The following is a 20,176-nucleotide window of genomic DNA, read 5'->3' as shown; positions in this document are numbered from 1 at the left end:
AATCTTCACTCCCAGAGGAAATGTTCCTTTTCCCAGTAAGCAAAGGTACTGCAATACTATCCCTGCTTTTGAGGCCGCAGAGTATCTCTATTTTGATCCCTCCTTTTCAATTCCTCTTCACCCCACTTTGATCAGGCGCTAGCTGTTGCTCCCAGTTTTCTCAGCCTGCCTTTGCTTTGAGTATTCATGCAAAATTCCGTGCCATCATGGTTGCAGTGTGTGTTAAAGGGCACCTCGACACCTAACCAGAGTTCTGGGAGAGAAAAGTGGGGCTCTCCCATGCTGTCATGTGGGGTGGGAAGCAGAGCAGGAGCGTTGCTGCCTCTCCCACGCTTCCCCAAGGAACTCAAATCTGGGTCCCATTGTGCAAATAGGTCTCTGATGTGTGGGTGTGTGTGATTTAATGGGCCAAAAATGGCAGCAGCATCAGTTGTGTCAGAATGAACCCAGATGAGCCGCACTCGTGGACCTCCTTCCTGCTGTATGGAAGCCCAGCCCTATGCTGAAGAGTAATGCCACAGAAATAAATACACACCTGGCACTTGGGACAACTTTTTTCCTGTCCTGATTGTAAGTTGAAGCTGGGCTCTATCTGCATCACGTGTATTCCTCTTGGTGAGAGATTTGCAGTTGAAAGTGAGATGAATCAGTGATGCCCCATCCCTGCAGGCATTCAAGGCCAGGCTGGATGTGGCTCTGGGCAGCCTGGGCTGCTGGTTGGTGACCTGCACACAGCAGGGGGTTGGGACTGGATGAGCATTGTGGTCCTTTTCAACCCAGGCCATGCTATCATTCTGTGATGTGATTCTATGATGCACAAAGACAAGCACAGTGTTAAACCTGAATGTTCAATGGTTGCAAGAGAGGTGCACTGCTCACACGATGATGAGCTTACAAATAAGTGAGAGGCCGTGCTTGTTTATTGTCCGGAGGTGAGACCTGAAGCCCCGGTGCTTTCAGTTCCTCTTTACAACTGTAGAGGGCTCATTTTTCCTTTCCTGTGTGAGAGCTGAGGTTTCTGCGTGTCTGCCTTACTGCAACAAATGAGACTCCTGAGTTGGCAACAAGGAAAGCCCTGTTACCTGCAGTGTGAATACAATAAAAGTCCAACTGCGCCCTGTAGGAGCACGGTTTTTTTCTGCGCAGCAAATAGAAAGTCCTTTGTGGTTTTGGGATTGGCTTTTTTAGGGGGAGGCAGCAATACAAGTAATAGCTATGGGGGATCTATTAAGGAACTGTAATTGTTAGGAAATCCTGAGTCCTACAACACATAGTGGGAGCTGGTGGAATTGTTCGGAATGCCACAAGTGCTGTAAGCTGGGTTCAGATGGAGAGCTTTGGACCACCTTGGGCTTCTCCTTGGGTAGTTTCCATAGGAAAGCTGATATATTTTGTCCTTAAACCAGGATTTGCAGTGGACACACTGCCATAAAACTTGCCATGAAAACAAATCAAGGCATCTATTGTGAGGCTCAGTGAAACACTGTGTGTTGTGACACTGTATGCATTGTCATGGCCCTGCCACGTCAAGGTTAGAGTGGGAAGGCGAGTGGCTGGCACTCGCTCCATCAGACAGAGATGCTGGCTTTGCAGGTAGCCCAGGCAGGGTGAGGCCTGCACACTCTGTTGCTTCTAACAACCAGGTAATGAATATGCTTCCAGAATTTGTGTTTCTCCTGCTGGAAGCTGCAGCTGCCTGTGATCTGTGTCTCTGTCAAGGGAAAGTGAGGTGTAGTTAATTCAGGTCTGCACAACAGAGACGTATCGATCAGGGCTCTCCTTGCTGTGGCTGGATGTCTGCCATCGCAGTGCTGGGGCGATGCATCAAACCGGGATGGCAAAAACAAGGATGTGTTGCCTCAGTGATGAGGCTGTACTGAGCAGCTTCAGTGCCGAGCTTTGGCATCTCCAGAGCAATTCTGCTCCAGCCTTCAGAGGGTCAGGAAGACACTGAAGTCAAGTGAAAAGGGCGCATCTTGTGCATGGCACTGCAAATACACTGTGAGTAGCTGTCAGGTTAAAAGCATGGATTCCATGTGAGCAGCTCGCGCTGGATCACAGGATTTCAGGCAAAAGTGGTCAAAACAAGACCTGTTCATGGCATGTGGGAGAAGTTACACAGAGCTGCTTGCAGAGGTACTGAATTGTAAGAATTAGATGGAGCGGATGATTCCTCCTTCTCTACTAGCAGTACTTGGATGTGGGTGATGACACGCTTTATAGCTACTAGTTTTCATATTGCAGTGTGTTATTTCACACAAAACTAGAAATCCTCGTATTCTGGTTTTGTAGTATACAGAGTAATGACATTTTATTTCTGCAGAGGTGCCCCACTTATCCTCCTTCTCCCACTTTTCCTTCCTGCCAGTTTCCCCGAATAGCTACGCCTGTTTTGTTCACGTGTTGCACAGGGAAAGATGGACACCAACAGGTTTGCTGATTACTAAAAGTTTCTATCCAGCCTCGTGCTATTAGCTGAAGTAACAGAGCAGTATGGCACGACGGCTCTCACACTTCTCATTGTGCAGGGACTTTTGGTGCAATAGGACTGTCTTCTGGGGCTGTCACCAGTAGCTTTTGCTTTTCCACACCTGCTGTTTTATCTCAGTGCAATACTGCAATCGTCCTCATCTTTCCAGAAGGGCTGTTAAGGGTGCAATGCTGTCAGCCCCTCTCATCCCCAGTTTGTGCTAAGAGCTGGCAGAGCTGAGTGCTGGCATGCTGAGCACCACGAAGGACCATCCTTTGACCAGTGGCAGTCCTCGTTCCCACCGCTGGCATCGCTCCTGTCAGCTGTCAGCTTTTACTCCCGTACCCAAAGGGAAGGTCTTTATCCTGGCTGCATTTTTTGCTGCTGTTGCCTGAGCTTCCATCCTCGGTGCAACCCATCGCTCTTGTCACTGTCATCTCCTTCAGCCCTGTTTGCTGCAGCACACTTTTTGTCTCATCGCCGTGATTATATCAGCTCCCGTGGTTCTACGTTCACCTCATTACTGAAATAAAGTTAACATTAATGAGAGTCATGCAGCTAAACCTTTGCTCACCTCGCTGGAAATTTATTCTAATGATGAAAAGGAGATGCGTGTGGATCTGTGTAAAGCCAGCTTTTTTCTCACCCCCACCTCACTACCTACCATGTGTTAAGTAAAGTATTTTGTTACTAAGTGCAGACGACGCAAAAGAGTCCAAATACATTATCCAGCATTTGAGAGGACGAACAATATTGGTTAAACACTGGTCTGCTACACAGTTCCTTTATGACTGAAGGTTCAGTGTCAGTGCTGTGCCTGGGAAAGGTTTCTTCTCTCTGTCTCCCACAGCAAATCAGCTCTAAGCTTTTGGGGATGCTACGGGGCTGAAGTTATTACCACGTGTTTACAGGACTTGCACCTATAAATGAATGAGGTGTAGCATTGAGGGAGAGGTGGGAATTGCTTACAAAAAACACAGCGAGGCTTCAAGCTGGAAGGAGAAATGTATCTAGATAAGCATGACAAACTGCATGGTGCTTGCGCTGAGTGAAGAGGTTCATGAGATCAGAACTTAGATTGACCATAAGAGCAGCCATGCTACTACTGGTTGCTGCAAGGGAAGACATTTTGGTGGAGATGGTTTGGCTTTTTGGTCTCTTGTTGGCTTGTTTGCTTTTAGTTTTGGTTTGTTCATCTGTTCTAGTGAAAGATTGGAGGAAAAGGATTCTCTTTTCATTAAATCCTCTTACGCACAGCTGCTGTGACGTGGTGCTGTGCTGTCTGAGGCCACAGCACAGGTTGATGGGGAAGGTACTGCCACTGACTGAAAGGACTGAATGAATGTCTTATTGCTTCATGTTTTCCTTAAATCGTTCCCTTCTTATGCATCAAAGTATTGTGAGCTGGATTAGTTTAAGATGACCAAAATGTTTCTTGCAGAAAATTTGCCTACTTTTTAAAGAGCTTTTATCAGAAAATAAAGATGTTGTTCACTCCAGACAATGCTGAGAGCAGACAAACTCCTTTGTTTTTGTAACTATAAAGATATGTCTTGCTAAAAAAAGCCTCTGGCTTGTATGGTAGACCTTAGAATGCTTTCAGATGCTTGCTTTAGGCTCTCAAATTAAAAAAAAAAAAAGTGATCCAAGAAATACCAAAGCATGGTTAAATCTGAAGAAGGAGTGAAATGTCGTAGGGATGTTCTGACCTATTTTGAATTCCAGGAGTATTTCCTCACTTGTACAGGTTTGTGATTTGTAGCAGAGATTCCCAAGGACGAGGACGTAGCCGTGTCACCAACAGAGATGCTCTCCAGCAGGAGGGCTGCCCAAATTAGCCTTTTCAAATGTCAAACTCCTACGCAAAATAGATGAAGTTGGATGAAGGTAACCCTTTACAAAGGTTGGTGAAATAACATGATCGCCCTTTGGCAGAGGGAAGGCATTGAAACACGGTGTTTAAGAGACATCAGTGTTGACAGGAGATGGAGCACCAGGACTCGGGTACCCACTGCTGGTGGTTGGATTGCTGTCCTGCTCTGCCTTGAGGAGATTCTGAACCTCTCTGTCTGAGGCTGTGGCTGTTGTGCCTGGAAATAGCACTGACTCATGTCAATGGCAGCGAACTCTTTGAATTCGTAAGTTGAAATATGCCTTATGAAATAATGTATCTGTTCAATTGGGGAGATTTTTAAAAGACTCTATCTTAAACCAGCCTTTGGTATGGGCACAGACAGAATGAAGCAGGATCTGTGTAGGAAAGGGGAATTAAATAACGTTCAGTTCACGTTTCATGGCCATTCCTACTGGTCCTGCAAGTGCTGTGTTTTGAAAATAGTCCCTGTCAGCTGCAGGTGTTTGCTGCACTGATTGTTCTTTTCCCTTTATGTGCACATCTCCCTCTTCTCCCACCTGCTGCCCAGCTTGGCTTTTCCTCATCTCGGTGCCCAGGAAATGCCAGTGTCTGCTTGAATGAGCTGTGCTATAAATCAAAGTGTCATCACTTAGCTGGCAGAAGTGATTTAATTAAAGCGTCATACCGTCCCCGGAGCCTCTCCCCACCTGACTGCTAATCAACCTTCATCAGCAGGAGGAAAATGTGACCCTTCTTAGAACTGAGCCAGAGAGACTGAAGGAGAGACTGCTAATTGCAGTTGCAGAGATCAGCCTCGTCACTTGTCTCTGATCTGTAAGCTGCTTCTTCAAATACTGCTGTCCTGGTCTCTTGCAAGCAGCGCTTAACACCATTTGTAGAGGAATTATTTAGCATCATATCAGCCTCCGCTTTCCTCAAAGATGTGGTTGGCTGATGAGACATTTAACAGCATCCTATTTTGCATTTAAGTATTGGAGCAACTTTTTATGTCCTGAGTGCTGCTGTAGCTGGACTGAGCAGTTTACACACAAGTATTTTCTGTGCACTGTGAATGCACTCCTAGTTAGGTAGTGCTGTACATTTCACACTGCAGCTCACTAAGCCAAAAATGGTCATGCCAGCATGAAATTACAGAGCAGACACTATTAGGCACTGCTGCCCTGTGTCAGCTGCTGAATAATTAGTTGATGATTTTTATTTCTTGTTCATAGTGATGATTTCTGTGTGAGCCAGAGTCCTGTTTGAGTTTGCTGTCCCCATCACATAGGGCTGCAGCTGTGGTGATGGGAATCTCAGCCTCCATCCACAGGGTCACGTGAGCAGAGGGGAATTGGAGGAGTGTTGTGCGTGAGATGATTGCAATATGATCATTTCTGCTTTGTTTATTTATTTATTTTACCATTTCTACGGGCATTGGATGGTTCCTCTCTGCTTTTGGAGCCTACAGCAGTGTCTCATTGTGGATTTTGGGTGAGCCAGCGAGCCCTACACGATGCTTTGTGCTGCTCCTCAACCTGCAGCACGAATGTCAGCTACAGCAGCCTTCAGTCAGCTACTCCTTCAGTTCCATGCTTGCACTGCCTCGTGCTGCACAGGGCACAGCCTCAAGGCTGGGTGCTCTGCAATCTGACCGCAGTCATTGCCGTGATGGTTAAGCAGCTGTTTCCTTTGCAAGTCTATAATTCTGAAGGTTTATTACATGGACATAAAAGTCCTCTCCGGGCAGAGATCTGGCAGGCACAACCCAGCCAGGGAGCTGTTGAAACATTTGTTAGTTAGTTTAGTTTTGCATCTGCTAGGCATTTTTTTTTTTTGATATTTTGTGTACTAAGCAGCAAAAGACACGACTGCAGTCATTCCCAATTGTCTGCCATTAAGGTCTTTATCAGTATTTATTTTATAACCGGTCATTTATGATTTATTTACAGAAACAAATGTAGATTACAACATTAAAAGCATTTCCCATGTAAGCACATGCAGTACTCAAATAGCAGCTTCTTCCAGCCCTTCACTGATCTTGTTTAATGCATGTGCTTTATTTTGCTTAATTCCCATGAACTGCTGCTCTGTGATTGCTTATTGCTGGCTCTGTTGTTTTCTGCTGGGGTACTCTGGTGATTCATAGACAAAGACAGTGCTCACTGCATAGATTTGCTGCTATTTCTGTTCTTTCCCCAGCTTTCTTGACAGAACTGAAACTCTGGAAGCAAGCTGCATTAATTCTGTCTCTTCTTGGGGATTTGAACCGAGAACTTCTAAGGCCGTGGAATTACTGAGGAGTTATCCCAACACAAACAGCAGCAGTTTGTGCCTATTGAGGGGAATCTATTTATTTAGCTATTTATTAAAGAGATGCTATTCGATACGGCATGAGTAAATTTGATCTCTGAAAGGAAACGTGTCCTCAGGCTTTCTAAAATTCTACAGCTTCCCTTATTTCCAGTGTTTAAGCCACACCTGAACTGATTTAAAAGCAAGATGCACCAATACCCATAGCAATGGATGCCAAATAAAACTCTCTCCCTTTGTAGGATTTAGCTTGGGACACAGGACTGAGCCTTGTTGTAAGGACTGTGCTGCAGGTGAGCAAACGGAGCCCTTCCTTAACAGGCAGTTGGATGTGAGTGAATGTCACTGCTGGCAGACACTGAGCTTTTAAGTGCTACACCTGTGTGTTGTGGTTTCCATCCTCCTAAATAACACTGACAGTAAAAACGAAGTTGTCACCTGTCCAGTTCCCACCCTGTGTTGAAAAATGTCTTACAGACTTCTTTCGCAGAGGGGAAAGGAGCTGTGGGTATATTTTCATCTCACCTCTTTGGTGAGCCTGAAACATAATGTAGGGAATTGCTGCTCTGGTGTTACGTGCTGAGAAAAGGAAGAGTTACCAGTTCTTCATCAGTGACCTGGATGAAGGGATGGAGTGCACCCTCAGCCAATTTGCTGATGATGCAAAGCGGGGAGGAGTGGCTGACACACCAGAAAGCCGTGCTGCCTTCAGCCAGACCTGGACAGGCTGAGAGTTGGGTGAAGAGGAACCTGATGAGGTTCAAGGAAAGTGCAGAGTCCTACACTTGTACATCAGTACAGGTTAGGGGCTGAGCTGCTGGAAAGGAGCTCTGCAGAGAAGGACCTGAGCATCCTGGCGGACAGCAGGGTGACCAGGAGCCAGCAGTGTGCCCTGAGGGCCAAGAAGGTCAACGGTGTCAATGAGTGCATTGCCAGCAGGTCAAGGGAGGTTTTCCTCACCTCTGCCCTGGGGAGGCTGCATCTGCAGCTCTGTGTGCAGTTCTGGGCTCCTCAATTCAAAAAAGGCAGGGATCTCCTAAAAAGAGCCCAATGGAGGGCCATAAAGATGACGAGAGGCGTGGAGTATCTCCCTGATGAGGAAAGAGCTCTCAGCCTGTTCAGCCTGGAGAAGAGAAGGCTGAGAGGGGATCTGATCAATGCCTGTTAATATCTCAGGGGTGATGTCAAGAGGATGGGGCCAGGGCTCTTCTTGTGGTGCCCAGTGACAGGACAAGGGGCAACGGGCACAAACTGGAACACAGGAAGTTTCATCTGAATGTGAGAAAGACGTCTAGACTTTGAGAGTGACACAGCCCCAGAACAAGCTTCCCAGAGGTGGCAGAATCTCCTCCTCTGGAGATATTCAAGACCCACCTGGATGTTTTCCTGCTCAACCTGCAGTAGGGACCTGCTTTAGCAGTGGGGTTGGACTAGATGATCTCCAGAGGTCCCTTCCCAAGCCTATGATTCCATGATTCTCATGTCTCAGCATTGAGGTTGGAGCAGTATGAGCAGGTGTTTGTGACCAGAAGATGCTGCATGGAGGAGCACACAGCTGTGGATGTGCACCTCCTGCGTGCCACCAGCACCCTTCAAGCTGCATCCAAGGCTTCATGTGAAAACTGGCTGCTGCACAGGCAGGAAGGCTTGTGCTTTAGAACAGGCATCCCACACTTCTGTTATTGGTATCACAACAACCACTGGGTCAACCAGAAGTTCATAAGTACTTACTGATGGGATTCTCCTACATGAAGATGCCTCATCAACAACTTTCTATGTGTATTATTATTTTTACAATAAAATGACTTTTTGACAAAATGAAAAAAACAAATCAGTTTTGACTTAAGACAGACTATTCCACACCTTTCCTTAAGTTTTGTATGTTATACAGAACTTAAGCTTGCTCCAAATTGCAAACAGAAGAAGAAGTTGTATTTTCTGCAAAGAATTTTCAGATGGATGGATAACACTGGGAGAGGATTGGGCTGGGGGGGCTGAGAAGAAAGCTGCCCTTTCTGTGGGGAGTGGAGAAGAGGACTGTCATTTCCAAAGGGATCAGAAAAGTGTGCTTTTTTTATTCCACCACCCCCCATGACTGCCTCTCATTCTCATTTCTGTATGTGTATTAAGTGCCTCTTGCTGAGTTCTGCATTGAGATGTGTCATTGTGATAAATCACTTTTAGTGGAGATTGTATTTTTCCTCCAAATGAAGCTGCCAGCAAGAAGCATTTTAGCAGCAGCAAGTGGCTGCGACGCTCTCTCTCTCTTCACCTCCCCACCCCACCATTATTCAATAAATCTGAGTACCTTACTCGCACAGGACCATGTTTTCTAATGGGGAGGAAAAATAACAGGGGTGACAACAACTGTCAGCACTGGTCAAGGATCTTTATAGAGGTAAATAAATCTGTTTTTTCCACTGCCTTGCTTACATTCAAGGAGTCCCAGGTTCCTTATTACCCAGTGGAACTCTGAGCCCCTACAAAACCAGGAGCCACGCAACAGCTCAGGGTTGCCTGAGATCCAATGGGGAAAACCATCTGCCAGTCGCTCTGTATGCCATACAGCCTTTCTGTATGTTTCCTAACTTCTTACAGAGAGTTTTGGTCCTCTGTAACCACTCCAGGGCTGGGGAGCTGTATTGAATAATCTCATCTGTTTGGTGATGAGGAGACCTTTGCCTGATTTCCCCTCTAGATCTGGCTGCTTACCATTGTCTGTTACACTGATATTGTCTCTGGTCTGACCCCTAAAAAATCCCACCTATAGGAAGTACTGTATCTATTTGCAGTAAGATAGAAATACAAAAACATCATTACAATAAAAAACCCAATTCTTTATCTTTCATATTTCAAAGCGTTAACAACACACAAATGTTAACCACAATTTTTTTTTTTTTTTAAAGAGTCTTATCAGGGACATTGAAAGCATTACTAAGTTTGTTTGCATGGATTTGGTCAAACTGGTAATTGATTTTGACACTTTTTTGAGGAAATCAATTTGATCAGCCTCAGGAGTGCCAGCATTTAGCAGCCCAAGGAACGTGTAATAGGTTTCACACTGACAGCCTTGGTGCACTTGGCAGTGCTTCTGTAGGCTGAGGTTTTATTCCCCAGGAAACAGCTGGTTGAATCCCAGCTAGAACCCATAATGAAATGAAAGAAATGGGAATCAGCTCTTCATAGCTTTATGAAATAAAGCACCATCTCCTTCCAGAGGTGGCTGGTTCCTGAGGGTAAGGCAGAGTCACACTCAGAAATGAGGGCTGTTGTGCTCAGGCTCCATGAGCCCTATGGAGTGGGACATGAGTTCACCAGCCTCCCCAGCTGGTTCCTCCCCCTTAGGACTTGTCTGCTGGCTGTCCTGCTTTGCTTTTTTTCTCCTAATGTTTCTGAACTCACTCCCATTTTTGTTTTCCCTCTTGGATAAATTCCACGTGTTTGCCCTTGAAATCCAGTTACAGAAAACCACTGCGGGTGACAAATCTGTAATTTCGTGTCCCTACATGAAAGCCAGCTTCAGATTTCAGTTAGGACTTCGTTCTGTTCTTCCTTCCTTCCTAACTTCACATGACTGGTGGGCACTCAAAAGCCAACATGATTTATCATTTTCTTCTCTCTTTGAAGAGTTCTGAGAAAACACGAGTATTACAATAGGCCCCATTGAAATTTCTTTCCTTCATCTGACCTGTAAATGCACCAGGCACACATTTCTGCTTTTCTGGCTGAAATTCTCACCTTTTAAAAGTGAACCCCTTTAAAAAAGGAGGACAAAATCAGCTGTATTTCTAAAGTTCATTTCCTGATGTTAATGCCCAAATCTCTGTAATTATCACACCCTGATATTGTCCCCAGCCCGTGAAAGTTGGTTGTGTCCTAGAGAAATACTTTTAGATATGGCATTATTTTGTCTTGGATGGCTGCTAAGAATCATAACAACAAGAAAAAGTTGTAACAATTAAAAAGATCAACGTAGAGGAATGGTGATACAGGAGGTGCCACGACAAAGGGACGAGCACGACAGAAAGGTGTAAAAAAGGAAAGTGCTCACTTATCTCTGATGATGTAGGCTTGCAGGAAAAAACCACCAAGGAGGGATCTCCAAAAAGAGATCCTTCCCCAGTGGCAGTCAGCCCTTCAGTGAGGTCTAAGAGAGGTGCAGCCAGGCTCCATCCCTTCCCATCACACAGCTGAATTGCCTTCACCTGTGCTCCCAGGGCTCTCTAGGTCCTTTCCCCAGCTGCTCCATCAGTGCTTCAGGCCATGTTTCACCAGTTCCCATACACCTGTACAGTCTCACAGTGATGAAGAGGGTGGCTTGGTTGTAAAGGAGACTTCTGTTCCTCTGTGGTTACTTGATAAACACTTTTAATTATCAGCATTGCCATTTGCATAATGGAATTGTACAGCTGGCCCCACGCAGTGAATGGCATTACCACATGCTCTGGCAGTACTCGTGCATGGGAAAAACAAGAGGAAGATTGTTTGCTCTGAGCAGGGAAAGGGCTTTGCACATTGCAGATGTGGGGAGGGTGCACAGGAGGGAGGGGTTAACTGTGCTGGGCGATGGAACAGTCTGCTGCCCTGTATCAAGGGCCACTTGCTGGAATCTAGTTTAGGGCAAGCTGTAATTTTTTCTTTTTTTCTGCCCTCCCCCCCATTTTCTTTTTGAAGTCGTGGTTCAAAGCTGTGAGCACTGGGAATGGCTTTTTGACAAAGATCCAAGCATCTTGATGTAACGGTCAGCTGCACTTTGATATCCTGCGGTTTTGGCTCGGGCTGCCGCTCGCCTGCAGCAGAGACCAGCAGACTCCACGTAGCATGTTCTCATGTACCAGCACACGCTGAAATCAGAGAGGGCTGTGAGAAAAGATGGATGGCTGCTTTACCTTGAAGGCTATAAACACAGCTGTGTCGATCAGCAGATGGCAGGCTACTGCTAGCAATGGGCCGCCAACAGTGTGAGCCGTCCCTCCGATCCCTGCTGCTCCAGATGGGAGGCCTCTGAGGGGACCATGCAGTGTGCCTTGCTGTGCTCCCTCCTTGCTGTGCTCCCCTCCTGGGGACTTGCTTTACCCCAGAGATGCACAATTCAAGACTGGCACAGACAATCGATTTTATTGCATGTGCTCTTTTATGGCTCTTTGACCTTCCAACAGGTATCACCCCCTTCTTGACACTGTCACCAATCTTAAACGTAGAATGAGGTGCAATAAATGCTGTAATTCCTAACGCAAGATTGAGTCACAAGTGGAGCTTTTGGGCTGCAGAGCCACAGTCAGGAGACGATTTTCAAAAAGAAGGAATGCACCCAAATGAATCTGCTCCATCTGGGGCAGCTGGAGGTCAGCTGCCAGCAAACAGGAACGCATCTCTCAGAGTGGTGTGGGTTTTTTTTTTGGAGTAAGTTCTAACATTGTCCCCTTGCTGAGGTGGTTAACTATGCATCAGCAAAGCCTCTACCTTAGATACTGATCTGCAGGATGATGTTTAGGATGATGGAATGTAAGAAAATTAAATTGAGTTTTTGGCTATAGGAGTTGAGTGTTTACTTGTGTCTTCCTGGGATCAGGTTTCCCAATGGGAGTTTCTTTCCTGGACATGCAAAGAAAGAGAAGTGCTGTATTGTCTGCATTTGGCCAACCTCTGCCATCGGTGGGTCAGGCTGCTGCATGGGACAGCTTGGTGATGTCCTGGTTGTGTGCTGGACGCTTCATGAACTGCCTGACTGCCTCCATGTGCTGGCTGAGGGAGCACAGGAATGGATGGGGAACTTTGAGGAAGGATTTGGGAAGTCACAGAGGTGGCTTTTTGACTTACGTTACACTCTGCTTCCCAAGTGTACAGCAAATGAAACAGGCAGCAGGGGACGAATATTCCCATCAATCATCTTATGTTTGTATAGCTAGTCAGAGCATAAAAATCCACCTGAGGTGAGAGGAGGAGAACTCTGGAGGATTTTCTTTATGTTAGCACACAAGTGATTGCTTCCAGTCAAAACCCAAGGCCCCATGAAACGGCTTTGTCAACAGGCTGCATATTGGCATGAAAACAGGAGATGGCTGCCCCTTCTACAGCCTGGTCTTTGCTTTGCCAGGTCTTTGCTTCTGGCCTCCCAGCAGATGTCCACTTCAGGGCCTGGAGAAGTTTCAGAGTAAATGCTGAGCAGACACCAGGAGTCCTTGGGAGCTTTTCTGTCACACGAGCAATTGCAAACACCTTGTTTCTAAGCACAGCTGGTGAGGATGCTCTGATGTAATGCTCTGATGTAAGAATGCTACAGTTGACCATTCAATTTACGTAAGTTCCCACAGAAATTTTCCTGCTAATCCTCCCTTGTGAGATAAAAATCCCACAATATTTCAGGGCTTTCCTCTTCTTGGAGGCTTTTCAAGTTCAATGAACAGTATTTTCTTGCAAAGACATCTTCAGGTGATCTCTTGAAGCCAAAATCTCAACAGACACTGAAGAGGACTCAATATGAATTTGCACCTTGTCTGGAGCCATCACTGTTTTGACACAAACATCTGTATTACAGCGTTTGGAAAAGGAGTTTAAAGGCATGATTTCTGCACAAAATGCGGTATTAAGGGAATTAGTTATTGAGTTTACTGTTGAGATTAATGTGTTAAGTTTATTAATGACCTGGAAAAATTGGGCCATAAGCTTTCAAGATTTGTGGATAAAAGCTGTGGAGTTGCAATGTCATGCAAAGATAAGAGAGTCACTGGGACAGTGATAGTAGATGAAATTTCATTTGGCTACATGTCGAGTTCTATGTGCAGGAAAAAAGTAATCTAAGCATTTTATATGTAATATGCTGATGGATTTCGGCAGGAGAAAATAGTGAGCAGATTTTTGGTTCAAAAAGATGCAGGAATTGTAGAAAAACACTGCATTAAACAAACTTGCTGGATGTTCTGTTGAAATCTTCTAGTGTGCACAGATATTTCATTTCATTTTATATAATAACTTCTGCTTGTTATATTTTCCTGTAGCATTTTCCTTAGGTTACTTTGTCATAAACAATGACAGTATTTGTTTTAGCAAAGATTATTTGTGTACCAGCATCACAAACCACGAAGGCTTCCTAGCTAGTGATCTGCTTGTGAGGAAGTATTAAACAAAGCCCTTCAGGCTCTGTTTCTTCCTTATTTCCATTAGTTTGTGTCACTCTGGCTGGAAAAATTTGGGTGCTTTGGTAATAACAGGAGCCCCAGGGTCTCCTGAGCTGTACTTTTCAGCATGGAAAGGTCTCAGATCTATGCCATGAGTGTCCAAGCTGTTGGCTCACCTAGGCTGCACTGAGTGCAGAGGAATTGTCTAGGGCTGCATCAATGAACATTGCTCTGAAACTAGATGATCTTTTCCAGTCTTGGTGATTCTATGAAAATAATGCCTCCTAATTATTTCCACGGAAACTATCAAAGACAAAAAGAGCACAGTAACACTCATAGAGCAAATTCTCAGCTACAAAGCACTGCTTTTCAACATAGTCACCACCATTAGCTCTGCATTTCACCAGCAATGAACGTGAGCTGTACCATTGGAGGTGATCCACGTGGCCCTTGGGCTGGACATGCCTGATCTCTGCCATCCGGAGAAGCAAACCCTGAAATACTGCTAATATTTCTAATAGAAATCCCTCACATTAGCAGAGAAGCAATGCAAGCTGTTGTGTGGTAACCCAGACAGCAATCTGCAACGATTACATTAGGTCACAAAAGTGAACCCTTGGGAAGTCATTGGGTTGTACCTAAAGGCATCATTGCATCTACCCTGGAAATCAGACAGTGGGGAAAAATAAAGGATGCTTTAATATTGGCTCTTCTTGCAAAGTTAATATGAAATAAAAGTGAAATCAGATGATAAGGGAGAAGTCTGAAACCAGAGCCAATGTTTTTATATGTAAATTCACCTTGCAATAATCACAGCACTGTTAATCCTCCAAATTCAGGCTCGCTGTTTGTTGCAAGCCCAAACCTTAGCTCTTGCAGACATGATTCTTCAAACAGTGAGACAGAGAAATACCTGTGAGAAGCAACATGTGGGACACTGGTTAAAGCTGCTGCGGTTGCCCAAGCACACCACAGAGTGCCGCTTTAAAGCACTGGGTTCGCTAATGATGTATGGCATATAGCAGCAAGGGTGAGGCAGTCCTGGGACAAAGATTGCTTTGAAGCATGTAGCTGCTCTGAACAAAACCTGAGCCTGTTTGCCGTGCCTGCAGCCTGTCAACCAGGCCTTTGCACCACTCAGGTGTATAGTCGAAATAGGATCAGTTTTAATTTCTGCAAACAAGCCAATTTTGGAAACGTAACAGAGGGATTTGGCTTGAAGTTTTATAGCTGTTCCTCACCTAAGAGAAAACGAGCTGCTTTCAGGCAGCCAGATCTGGTTTGAGGATCTGGAGAAACCCATAGCTACAGGCTTACTGATTTTGGGGGAGATCCCAAATGAGCCCATAGCTGAAGGGTTTCCTGCTCAGGCCGTGGCTGCTGGGGATCATCCAAGAGCTTCTACCAGCTGGCAGCCTGACACCGCCGCAGCTCCGCGTGCAGCAGCCAGCTGATGCAGCCAGAGGGGAGGGCTCTCACAAGCACAAGTAGCACAGTGTGGATTGAGATCTGCTCCCATTATCAATTAGCACTTGGGACGCTCAGATCGTTAGTCCCTGCACACAGCTGGAACTTCTCCTGGATCAGAAGTGTTCCTCCAGCAATCCCTACCAGCCACAGGGGAAGAAGTCGTATTGCCATGTTTTGCTGATGAACCCAAGGCTGAGCTTGCTGAGCAGCCTTCCCCCTCCTGCTCACCCAACAGGCAAGCACCCTGTTTCCCTGTGCAGAATCTCATGGCAGTTAATCCAGCATCCTGCCCTGTTTTATGCTGTTTGACTTCAAGTGCCCTTAGCTTTACTGAAGGTGTCTATACTGTCTTAAGTATGAAGGCTAAATTCCAAAAGCAGTTTTGCTGTGGCTGCTGCAAATGCTTGGATGTGCTCCAAGTCCTACTCTGGCATTTAAAGGGGATTTTCCAGGATGTTACAATTCACCCAGCACTACGACTGTGCCAATCCAAAAGCCTCGCTGCCTTCAAAGATACACTACTGCATGTAGTAAAAGTGTGTTCCAAGGCATACAGAGCACTAAAAAGACCAACTCAGCCAATAGCTTTACTGGCATAGATATTAAACTACCCAGAAATGCGTTCTCTGTGCCACGTTTGGGCTGTGAGATCTATTCAGAGCTTCAGTGCTGCTCTGTGTGTAGAAGTTTATGTGATAGTGTGCATTCTTGCATCTGCTTCTGCATGTCTGTGGCATGTGTAGGCTTTTTGACAAGAAGGTGGAATACCCCCTTCCTTTTTTATTCCCCAGTAAACCACGGCAACCAAACCCATCCTAATCTCAGTGCTTCCTCAGAAGAGAGGGGCACAGAAGAATGTGATGCTGTGGGGACAGCTGTCAGAGAGCAAGAGGTCAGCCTGTTTCTGGTCAAAATGGAAAAAGGGAGCCCATAAGCAGCAGAGCGGCAGTAGCACGATGTTATTCAAGACTAAATTACTAAATACTGAAAAAAAAAAAATATATATATATATTAAAAAAAAAAGAAAGAAATATGTTTAGTGCTCAATAATTTACACACCCCTGCCCTGAGCTGAGTGCTTTACCGTGTCTAGCTTAAAGCAAGCCATTTGGAAAGGATGGGTCAATGGATGGGTTGATCCAATCTCTTCATATAATACAAAACTGTGCTAAAAGTGAGGTAGAATAGGTACAATGGAAAAGTTTAAAGAAACAAACCAGAATCATTCTTCAAAATGGAGTATGTGCGTTCAACTGTGCTGTTACAGCCCCCGAAAATGTAACATCATTCAAAGAAATGCCTCATATTTGTTCTCAGGGTCCCAAATCTTGCTATGAATGTAAACTACAAGCTTTCTGGAAAGATATGCTTTAGCCAAACGCAAATTACTGGAAGGCTGCAGACCGTCCTGAGCTGGTGTGCCATTGCATTACTGGCTCTGTAATGCTAAGCTATAAGTGCTCCCTGTCTTAATAAGAACAGCAGTGCAGAGAGTAGTAGTTTGTCAGGACAGACCAGCCAGTTCTCTGAGACAGAATTAATTGAGTGCTGACAAGCTCAGACATAAAACTCACATAATAAATTCGTTATAGTTCCTGGGTAAGAAGGATGAACTCTGCCACGAGGGCAATTATACAGAATTTCAGGCTCATGTGTGCTGGGAGTCACATACGAATTGTATGGGTCCTTAGCAAAACAGAGAAATTATTAACATTAAAACAGCTATAAATTGTCTGGTCCAAGTGAAATCTAGAATGACTGTTCCAATAACACGTGTTTTTGACAGGGATCTCATTCTGGCTTTAGAAACAAAGCAGCAAGTGTGAAAAACCGTTTACTCTGCTACAACTGGACTTCTAATTACTGAATCAATATTTTAAAAAACCCACAAAAATCCAGCAGCCTGACTAGCAGGTCACTAGGACAAGGGGGAACAGCTCTAAACTGTAAGGGGGATTTAGATCAGAGGTTAAGCAGAAATTCTTTGTTCACAGGGTGGTGAGATGCTGGAACAGGCTGCCCAGAGAGGCTGTGGATGCCCCATCGGTGGAGCAGTTCAAGGCCAGGTTGGGTAGGATCCTAGGATCCTGGGCAGCCTGAGCTGCTGGTTGGTAACCCTGCCCATTGCACAGGGCTGGAGCTCAATGGTCTTTAAGGTTCCTTCTAACCATAGAACCATTCTGTGCTTCTGTGATACAGAGTTGAGATACATTCTGGCTATTAGTGAATAGTTTTCAAGCCCAGCAATCACCACAGGAGCTATTTGTAAAGTATTATTTGCTACTTTCCCATTTGTCTTTGCTTATTTTATTCTGTTCTTGCTCTATATCCATTCTGACCACATTCAACTTGCACTTAGCATGTCTGTGCTTTTTTGTTGGCGGATGATTTTACTGATGCAAGCAAGATAAATGATTGAATTTTTCTGTTTTAAAATCCATTTCATTGAGGGTGGAAGGATCCTAAAAGAGCTAGTGACCCTTGCAGAAGAGTCGTCATTTCACTAGCAACAACCTACAGCTTGTCTCTGAAAGGAATTGCCTGCTAAGCTTCAGATAGTGAAGAACTTTGTTTTATTTGCTTTCATATAAGCAGCAGAACAGCTAAGATACCAGCTAAATATTTTCTCTAATTATAGAAGGTCTAGAACAATTTCCCTTATTGGCTTACACTATAGTTTGGGCTGTTAAAGTAAGGAAGCTAAAGAAACGGTAGGAAAAAAGACCTGAAAGAACCAAAATAGGAGATGTGTCAAGAGTAGCACTATTTCAGTGTTTGATGGTGTCACTGAAATACACCAACGTCAGAGGGAGAGAAGGTGACAGTGCAACTAACTGTGCTGTGAATGTTATCCGTGGGCAGAATCCTAACCAAGGATCTGGGGCAAATGGCTACTCAACATTAAATGTACCGTCGGATCCTCAGCATCAGAGCAGATGGTGCTTGAGCTTTTTAGATCCCAGCCAAATAATCTATATGCTAAACAAAAGCGTAAGCAGCAGAGAAAAAGGTTCAAGATAGAGGAAGAAAATAGCACATGCAAAGCACTTGGGCACCGCTCAGGTTTGCAAATAATTTTACTGAGAGAAGAACAATTATGTAATTGAAATTAAATGGAGTCCAGGACATTATTAGAATTAACATCTACATTGATTAAATGAGTTGCTGACAGCAGCGGCAGCTTTGCTGGGCTATTAGTCTTGCACTCTTGTTTGACATTTTAAAAGGAAATGATGAATGCCACCAAGTTATTTGCCATTATTTGTATGAGGTAAGAGAGTTTGCTCGATGGATTTCAGATCTTATAGATTAGTGGGAAATCTTTACTGCTTGTCTTGCATGGAGGCATGCTTAATTTGCTTCTTTACTGTGGTTCCACAACCAAGAACTTGTCTACTTACACCTTGAGCTAAAGCAACAAAAAAGCAGTTTTGATTGATTCGGGCATTTATTTCAATGCAGATCTGTGTGTTTGTACCTCTTTTGGCTGTCGTATCTTAAAACTGGCTGAATCCCAGTTTGTGTGTAAATGAACCTCAGTGGCTGTCTTGCACAGTGCTTTTCTAATGCTGCGTGTTTTTCATGCATTTTGAAGGCTGTGCAGCTGGACGCTTGGCTGCAGCTCTCCTTTCAGGATGCTGTCTCCTGTTCCGTGTCTGGCACTGCGATGCTTCTCCTGGTGCCAAGGAGGAGGCAGTGGCTGCTCTGCTGTGTCCTGGCAGGAGTGTGGGGCACAGATTGGTGGTGACCTCTGGTGGAATCAAATAATTGCCATGGAACTGATCCAGTCGTACAAGGGCACGCTCCGTCCCCTCGGTCCTGGCTCTTCCAAGCTGCTGTAAAACCTCTTGAAAAGGAAATGTTCTGCTGCATATAGAGACAGATAACTAATTCTAATTAGCTCTACCAGACTGAATGCTTTGAGTCCGGCATGTGGTATCGTGTGATTCATAAAAGCCAAGAAGAAATTTGGATTTAGTAAATGGGTGTCAACATAAGGTGAGTCCTTTGATTGCCAGTAATCAGTGCATGTGAATCATCACCTGTCTAATGGCAGTTAGAGGCAGAGTAAACAAATAGAAATTACCCTCCCCAAAGGCTGACGTGGAGTTGGGCCCTGTGCCTCACCAAGCATTGGGTTCCTGCTTCCTCACCCCCTGTAATACTCTCTGCAGCTTCTTACCTTACCCATTTCCCCTGCTCTTACATTCCTGCCCCCTAAAACACACACAAAAAGCAGCCAGGTGACACGGCCCCAGCACCTCTTCCTCCCCAGGACTCAGGCTGTGCTGCTCTTACTGCTGCTGTGCTTATCTGCTTTGCTCTCCTTAGGCCACAAGCTGCTGTTCTGCCCAGAGACTTCAGAAGCTGATCGTTGGGTAAAAATATATTTTGAATATACGAGCACTGCATCACTAGAGGGCATCCCACACCTCACCGCAGCCAGCAGTGAGTCCCAGGGGCCATAGGATGGCACACAGCGTCCCTCTGCTCCATCCTGCTCCCTGGGCTTTCTTCTGCACCCAAAACTGATGGAAGAAGACTGCAGTTTTCCTTGCAAAAGAGTGATACGTGTATAGAATTTGTACTGTAGGTGCAGTTGTGCCAGTGCTGAAGTGTTACAGCCTGCTTCTGCCCAGGATCAGTTGTTAGCATCAATCTTACATGTTGTACTGGTGGAAATAGATCTGTACACACGTACACACACGTTGGTGAGTAGGAATTAGTTTGACCAGACTAAAATAAATACAGTGATTTATTCAGTTTGGAAAGAGTGATAAGACTGAGTGTGTAAGCCAATGAGAACACCTTTCCATCCCAGCACTCTATGAGAGATGTCAGGATTACCCTGCCTGCATCCCAGGATCTCAAGCTCTGTGGCAAAGAATGCAGTGCGATGTTCTAAGTGGAAGATTAAGAAAAATGAAATGTTTATATAAATATAATACATAT

The sequence above is a fragment of the Phasianus colchicus genome, chromosome 18, assembly GCF_987193195.1.
Source record: "Phasianus colchicus chromosome 18, bPhaCol1.hap1.1, whole genome shotgun sequence".
NCBI lineage: Eukaryota > Metazoa > Chordata > Aves > Galliformes > Phasianidae > Phasianus > Phasianus colchicus.
Note: the sequence above shows the minus strand (reverse complement) of the source record.